Source organism: Lepidochelys kempii, chromosome 1 (assembly GCF_965140265.1).
Source record: "Lepidochelys kempii isolate rLepKem1 chromosome 1, rLepKem1.hap2, whole genome shotgun sequence".
NCBI classification, from domain to species: domain Eukaryota; kingdom Metazoa; phylum Chordata; order Testudines; family Cheloniidae; genus Lepidochelys; species Lepidochelys kempii.
In genome coordinates, this window is record NC_133256.1 from 26,898,119 (window position 1) to 26,905,329 (window position 7,211).

The window sequence follows — 7,211 nt, forward strand, 5'->3', positions numbered from 1 at the left end:
CTGTGTCCAGTCAGCGGGAGGCTTGACAAGCTCTTGCTTGCTTTCCTTAGCACAATCTTCATAACTGTGAACAAAATGCAAAAATTATCAGCCAAAATAACAGCAGGTGATCCAGACAAGTGCTGTAGCTATGCAGATCTGACACTCAGTCAGTGTATAGTTTTCTTTCAGCACTTTTATATCTCCCGTCTCAGGCAGGCTGCTAGCAAGAATCTCCGCGCATTCGATGCTTAATACTACTGCTACTCCGATGTGCTCGCTTTGTCCAAGATTGCACTCCTACTGGGTTTTACTCCATGCCCCCCCTTCTCCTCTGGGATAATTACATCTGTACTGTGGAAGAAAAAGAAAATCTGTTTGGTTTCACCTGAGCATCCTTTTCTCCCCTGTCAGCATCCTGACCTGCAGCAGCAGCTTCATGTAAATTCTGTTTTTTCTTTCAGACAATTTTTTCTTTCAGAAGGTGGAGACAGCTACCAGGGGAGAGGCTGTTCTAGATTTGATTTTGACAAATAAGGAGGAACTGGTTGAGAATTTGAAAGTGGAAGGCAGCTTTCGTGAAAGTGATCATGAAACGATAGTGTTAATGATTCTAAGGAATGGTAGGAGGGAGAACAGCAAAATAAAGACAATGGATTTCAAGAAGGCAGACTTTAGCAAACTCAGGGAGTTGGTAGGTAAGATCCCATGGGAAGCAAGTCTAAAGGGGAAAACAGTTCAAGAGAGTTGGCAGTTTTTCAAAGAGACATTATTAAGGGCACAAGAGGAAACTATCCCACTGCATAGGAAAGATAGGAAGTATGGCAAGAGACCACCTTGGCTTAACCAGGAGATCTTCAATGATCTAAAAATCAAAAAAGAGTCCTACAAAAAGTGGAAACTAGGTCAAATTACAAAGGATGAATATAAACAAACAAGTCTGTAGGGACAAAATTAGAAATGCCAAGGCACAAAATGAGATCAAACCAGTTAGAGACATAAAAGGTAATAAGAAAACATTCTACAAATACATTAGAAGCAAAAGGAAGACCAAGGACAGGGTAGGTCCATTACTCAGTTGGGGGTAAGGGGAATAATAACAGAAAATGTGGAAATGGCAGAGGTGCTTAATGACTTCTTTGTTTCGGTTTTGACCAAGAAGGTTGGTGGTGATTGGACGTCTAACGTAGTGGATACCAGTGAAAATGAGGTTGGCTCAGACAAGGCTAAAATAGGGAAAGAACAAGTTAAAAATTACTTGGACAAATTAGATGTCTTCAAGTCACCAGGGCCTGATGAACTGCATCCTAGAATACTCAAGGAGCTGACTGAGGAGATATCTGAGCCATTAGCGATTATCTTTGAGAAGGCATGGAAGATGGGAGAGATTCCAGAAGACTGGAAAAGGGAAAATATAGTGCCCATCTTTAAAGAGGGAAATAAGGACAACCCAGGGAATTACAGATCAGTCAGCTTAACTTCTGTACCCAGAAAGATAATGGAGCAAATAATTAAGCAATCAATTTGCAAATATCTAGAAGATAATAAGGTGATAAGTAACCATCAGCATGGATTTGTCAAAAACAAATCATGTCAAACCAACCTGACAGCTTTCTTTGACAGGGTAACAAGCCTTGTGGATAGGGGGAAAGCAGTAGATGTGGTATATCTTGATTTTAGTAAAGCTTTTGATACTGTCCTGCATGGCCTTCTCATAAACTAGGGAAATGCAACCTAGATGGAGCGACTATAAGGTGGGTGCAAAACTGGTTGGAAAACCTTTCCCAGAGAGTAGTTACAGTGGTTCAGAGTCATGCTGGAAGGGCATAATGAGTGGGGTCCTGCAGGTATCAGTTCTGGGTATGGTTCTGTTCAATATCTTCATCAATGATTTAGATAATGGCATACAGAGTACACTTATAAAGTTTGTGGATGATACCAAGATGGAAGGGGTTCCAAGAGCCTTTGGAGGATAGGATTAAAATTCAAAATGATCTGGACAAACTGGAGAAATGGTCTGAAGTAAACAGGATGAAATTCAATAAGGACAAATGCAAAGTACTCCTCAAAGGAAGTAAAAATCAGTTGCACACATACAAAACGGGAAATGACTGCCTAGGAAGGAGTACTGCGGAAAGGGATCTGGGGGTCGCAGTGGACCACAAGCTAAATATGAGTCAACAGTGTAACGCTGTTGCAAAAAAAGTGAATATCATTCTGGGATGTATTAGCAGGAGTGTTGTAAGCAAGATAAGAGAAGTAATTCTTCCGCTCTGATTAGGCCTCAACCAGAGTATTGTGTCCAGTTCTGGGCACCACATTTCAGAATGGATGTGGACAAATTGGAGAGAGTCCAGAGAAGAGCAACAACAATGATTAAAGGTCTAGAAAACATGACCTATGAGGGAAGACTGAAAAAATTGAGTTTGTTTAGTCTAGAAAAGAGAAGACTGAGAGGGGACATGGTAACAGTTTTCAAGTATGTAAAAGGTTGTTACAAGGAGGAGGAAGAAAACTTGTTTTTCTTAGCCTCTGAGGATAGGACAAGAAGCAATGAGCTTAAACTGCAGCAAGGGAGGTTTAGGTTGGACATTAGGAAAAAAGTCAGGGTGGTGAAGCACTGGAATTAATTGCCTAGGGAAGTTGTAGAACCTCCAAGATTGGAGATTTTTAAGAGCAGGTTAGACAAACACCTGTCAGGAATGGTCTAGATAATTAGTTCTGCCCTAAGTGCAGGGGACTGGACTAGATGACCTCTCCAGGTGATTCTAGGATTCTATGTGTGCATAATATACATATTAAATGAGGCACTCCCCACCCTGAGGGGTATATTCTTCCTATTAGTCCATCGCACTTGACTTAAAGGTTAACGCCTGTGTGTTTAACTATTGTGCCAATCTCTGCTGGGAAGACTCAGTACAAATAAGAAATGCTGGTGTAATATAATATCATTTATATTACAGTGGTTCCTACGGGCCCCAATCAGGATTGGGTCTCAATAGGCTAGACCTTATACAAACATTTATTAGAAGCCCTTGTAAACTCTTGGGGGTAATTTAGGTTAATAGTCTCATTAGTGCATTTAGTACTCCCACCATCATCCCACAGTGCACTAGGCACTCCTAAGGTGAACTATCCAGTCTACTTCATGCACTCTGCTTCAGAGGGCATTAGTGTGCCAGAAGCCACTTATCTGTATAGATCAGTGGTTCTCAACCTATTTACCATTGTGGGCTGCATCCAATACTACTTGTATGGCCCTGAGGATGTCACATGGGCCGCAGCTTGTGCTGATTAGGCTGCAAGTGGCCCATGGGCTGCAGATGGAGAACCACTGGTATAGATAGAGGTAGACTCTCTATGGAGCTCATTTGCATGCTATTTTGCCAGTTTTAACTTCTTCCACAGATGACAGAATGGATGAACTCCTTTAGCAGCAAGCATGTCTCAGAGGAAGCTTTCTAATGAATGTGATACCAGCTGGCCAGAGTGCAGTCCATGGTAACCATCTGGGGCAAAGAAAAAATCCAGTTGTAGCTGATTCAGAATGTTCTGATCCATGACGGAGCATCCAAACACTTTCTCAAGCCTGCTGGGATACCATTACAAGCAACTAAACATCAAGGCCCTGTAACTGAGACACCCTTCAAAATGCATTAACAGGAAAATTTCTAATAAAGTTTTCTTTGTAAAGATTCACAAACAAAACTGGACTTTGAATAAAACTGTGCTTTGAAAACCCATGTCTAAAGATACGATATGCTGACATTAAAGAATCGTTGTGTTTTCCATAACACTCCTCCTTTCATAGGTTAAGGGGGAGGATAATACACACATACTGAATATGACAAATATAAAAATGAAGGATTGCTAAACGGTAAGATTACGAGCTTATGAGTTATACTTTAATAATTTGTAATTATGGATAGTGAATGAGTCTAGATGAGATAACACTTAAGCCAAAGCCTTGCTGGCATAAGTTGGTGTTGCCAATTCTTCTTTTACGTCGTATTGCTGATCTGCTTAAAACGATGCTGTGCTGACAAAACAAAGATAACATGTTGTGCTGGAAGTTTTAAGGTAGAAACAAACAAACCTGTAACAACAACGAGCCTTTTACTGGGAAAACACAGAGGAAGGGTGACACAGAACGACATGCTATAAAACATACATAAAGAGCAAAAAAAAAAGCGGAAGTTGGATAAATTAAAGATTGCACATGCATAACGTACAGGTTATATAAAACCAAAAGGGTTGATGTGCTAAAAGGCAATTGGAGAATAATTATGTGATCTATAATGTAAAAACGTATAGAAGAATTGGAGAAACAAACATTAAAGGGAACCTAAGAACGGTCATACTGGATCAGAACAAATGTGCATCTAGCCCAGTATCCTGTCTTCCAACAAAAAGAAAAGGAGGACTTGTGGCACCTTAGAGACTAACAAATTTGAGCTGATGCTCAAATAAATTTGTTAGTCTCTAAGGTGCCACAAGTCCTCCTTTTCTTTTTGCAGATACAGACTAACACGGCTGCTACTCTGAAACCTGTCTTCCAACAGTGGCCAGTGCCAGGAGCTCCAGCGGGAATGAACAGAACAGGTAATCGTCAAGTGATCCATCCCCCGTCGCACATTCCCAGCTTCTCGCAAACAGAGGCCTTGTCTACATTACGAAATTAGGTCGAATTTATAGAAGTCGGTTTTGTAGAAAGTGTTTTTATACAGTCGATTGTGTGTGTCCCCACACAAATGCTCTAATTGCATGTAGTCAGCGGAGTGTGTCCACGGCACCAAGGCAACCGTTGACTTCTGGAGCGTTGCACTGTGGGTAGCTATCCCACAGTTCCTGCAGTCTCCACCGCCCATTTGAATTCTGGGTAGAAATCCCAGTGCCTGATGGAGCTAAAACATTGTCGCGGGTGGTTCTGGGTACATATTGTCAGGCCCCCCTTCCCTCCCTCCCTCCCTCCCTCCGTGAAACCAAGGGCAGACACAAAAAGAAAAGGAGTCTGTCTTTTTGCGAAGACAGACTAACACGGCTGTTACTCTGAAACAAGGGCAGACAATTGTTTTGCACCTTTTTTCTTGAGTTACCTGTGCAGACGCCATACCACGGTAAGAATGGAGCCCACTCAGCTCACTGTCACCGTACGTCTCCTGGGTGCTGGCAGACGTGGTAATGCACTGCTACACAGCAACAGCTTATTGCCTTTTGGCAGCAGACAGTGTAGTATGACTGATAGCCATCGTCGACGTAGTCCAGGGTGCTCTTTTAACCGACCTCGATGAGGTCAGGGACGCCTGGGCAAACCTGGGAGTGACTCAGCCAGGTCATTTCCCTTTTTAGTTTAGTCTCATGGTGATTCAGTCCGACTGGCAGTGCACTGTCTTTTAATCTGCAGCCAGCAGAAGACGATGGCCAGCAGTCATACTGCACCGTCTTCTGCCGAGCACCCAGGAGATGACGATGGCTAGCAGTCGTACTGCACAGTCTGCTGCCAGCAAGATGTGTAAAGATAGATGAAATGGATCAAAACAAGAAATAGACCAGATTTGTTTTGTATTCATTTTCTCCTCCCTCCCTCCATGAAATCAACAGCCTGGTAAACCCAGTTTTGAGTTCTATCCTTAAGGGGGCCATTTTGTTTCTCGCAAAGCCATCCCCTTTGTTGATTTTAATTCCCTGTAAGCCAACCCTGTAAGCCATGTTGTCAGTCGCCACTCCCTCCGCCAGAGCAAAGGCAAACAATCGTTTCACGTCCTTTTCCCTGGATTGCCCGAGCAGGAGCAGATGCCGTAGCACAGCAAGCATGGAGCCCCTTCAGCTCACCCCAGCAGTTATGACCATTGTAAACACCTCGCGCATTATCGTGCAGTGTATGCAGAACCAGCACCTGAAAAACCAGGTGAGGAGGCGACCGCAGCGCAGTGATGAGGCCCTGAACGCACTTTTCTCTAAAACCGCGTTCCCCCGCAATTTGGAGATCATGGTGTTAATGGGGTAGGCTCATGCTGTGGAACGCTGATTCTGGGCCTGGGAAACAAGCACAGACTGGTGGGACCGCAAGTGTTGCAGGTCTGGGATGATTCCCAGTGGCTCCGAAACTTTTGCACGCATAAGGGCACTTTCATGGAACTTTGTGACTTGAGGGCAAGGGAAAGCAAGCGCAAGAATTCCAAGATGAGAGCTGCCCTCACAGTTCACAAGCGAGTGGCAATAGCCCTGTGGAAGCTTGAAATGCCAGACAACTACCGGTCAGTCGGGAATCAATTTGGAGTGGGCAAATCTACTGTGGGGGTTGCTGTGATGCAACTAGCCAACGCAATCACAATCTGCTGCTATCAAAGGTAGTGACTCTGGGAAATGTGCAGGTCATACTAGATGGCTTTGCTGTAATGGGATTCCCTAACTGGTGGGGCTATAGACGGAACCCATATCCCTATCTTGGGACCGGACCACCAGGGCAGCCAGTATATAAACCACAAGGGGTACTTTTCAATGGTGCTGCAAGCACTGGTGGATCACAAGGGACGTTTCACCAGCATCAACGTGGGATGGCCGGGAAAGGTTCATGACGCTTGCGTCTTCAGGAACTCTGGTCTGTTTAAACGGCTGCAGGAAGGGATTTACTTCCCAGACCATAAAATAACTGTTGGGGATGTTGAAATGCCAATAGTTATCCTCGGGGACCCAGCCTACCCCTTAATGCCCTGGCTCATAAAAGCCGCACACAGGCACCCTGGACAGTAGTCAGGAGCTGTTCAACTATAGGCTGAGCAAGTGCAGAATGGTGGTAGAGTGTGCATTTGGACGTTTAAAGGGTCGCTGGCGCAGTTTACTGACTCGCTCAGACCTCAGCGAAACCAATATTCCCATTGTTATTGCTGCTTGTTGTGTGCGCCACAATCTTTGTGACAGTAAGGGGGAAGACGTTTATGGCGGGGTGGGAGGTTGATGCAAATCGCCTGGCTGCTGAATACGCACAGCCAGACACCAGGGCGGTTAGAAGAGCACAGCCGGAAGCGCTGCGCATCAGAGAAGCTTTGAAAACCAGTTTCATGGCTGGCCAGGGTACTGTGTGACACTTCTGTTTGTTTCTTCTTGATGAAAACCCGCCCCCTTGGTTGACTCTAATTCTCTGTAAACCACTCGCCCTCCCGCCTTCGATCACAGCTTGCTTGCAAAGGAAATAAAGTCACTATCATTTAAAAAACATGTATTCTTTATTA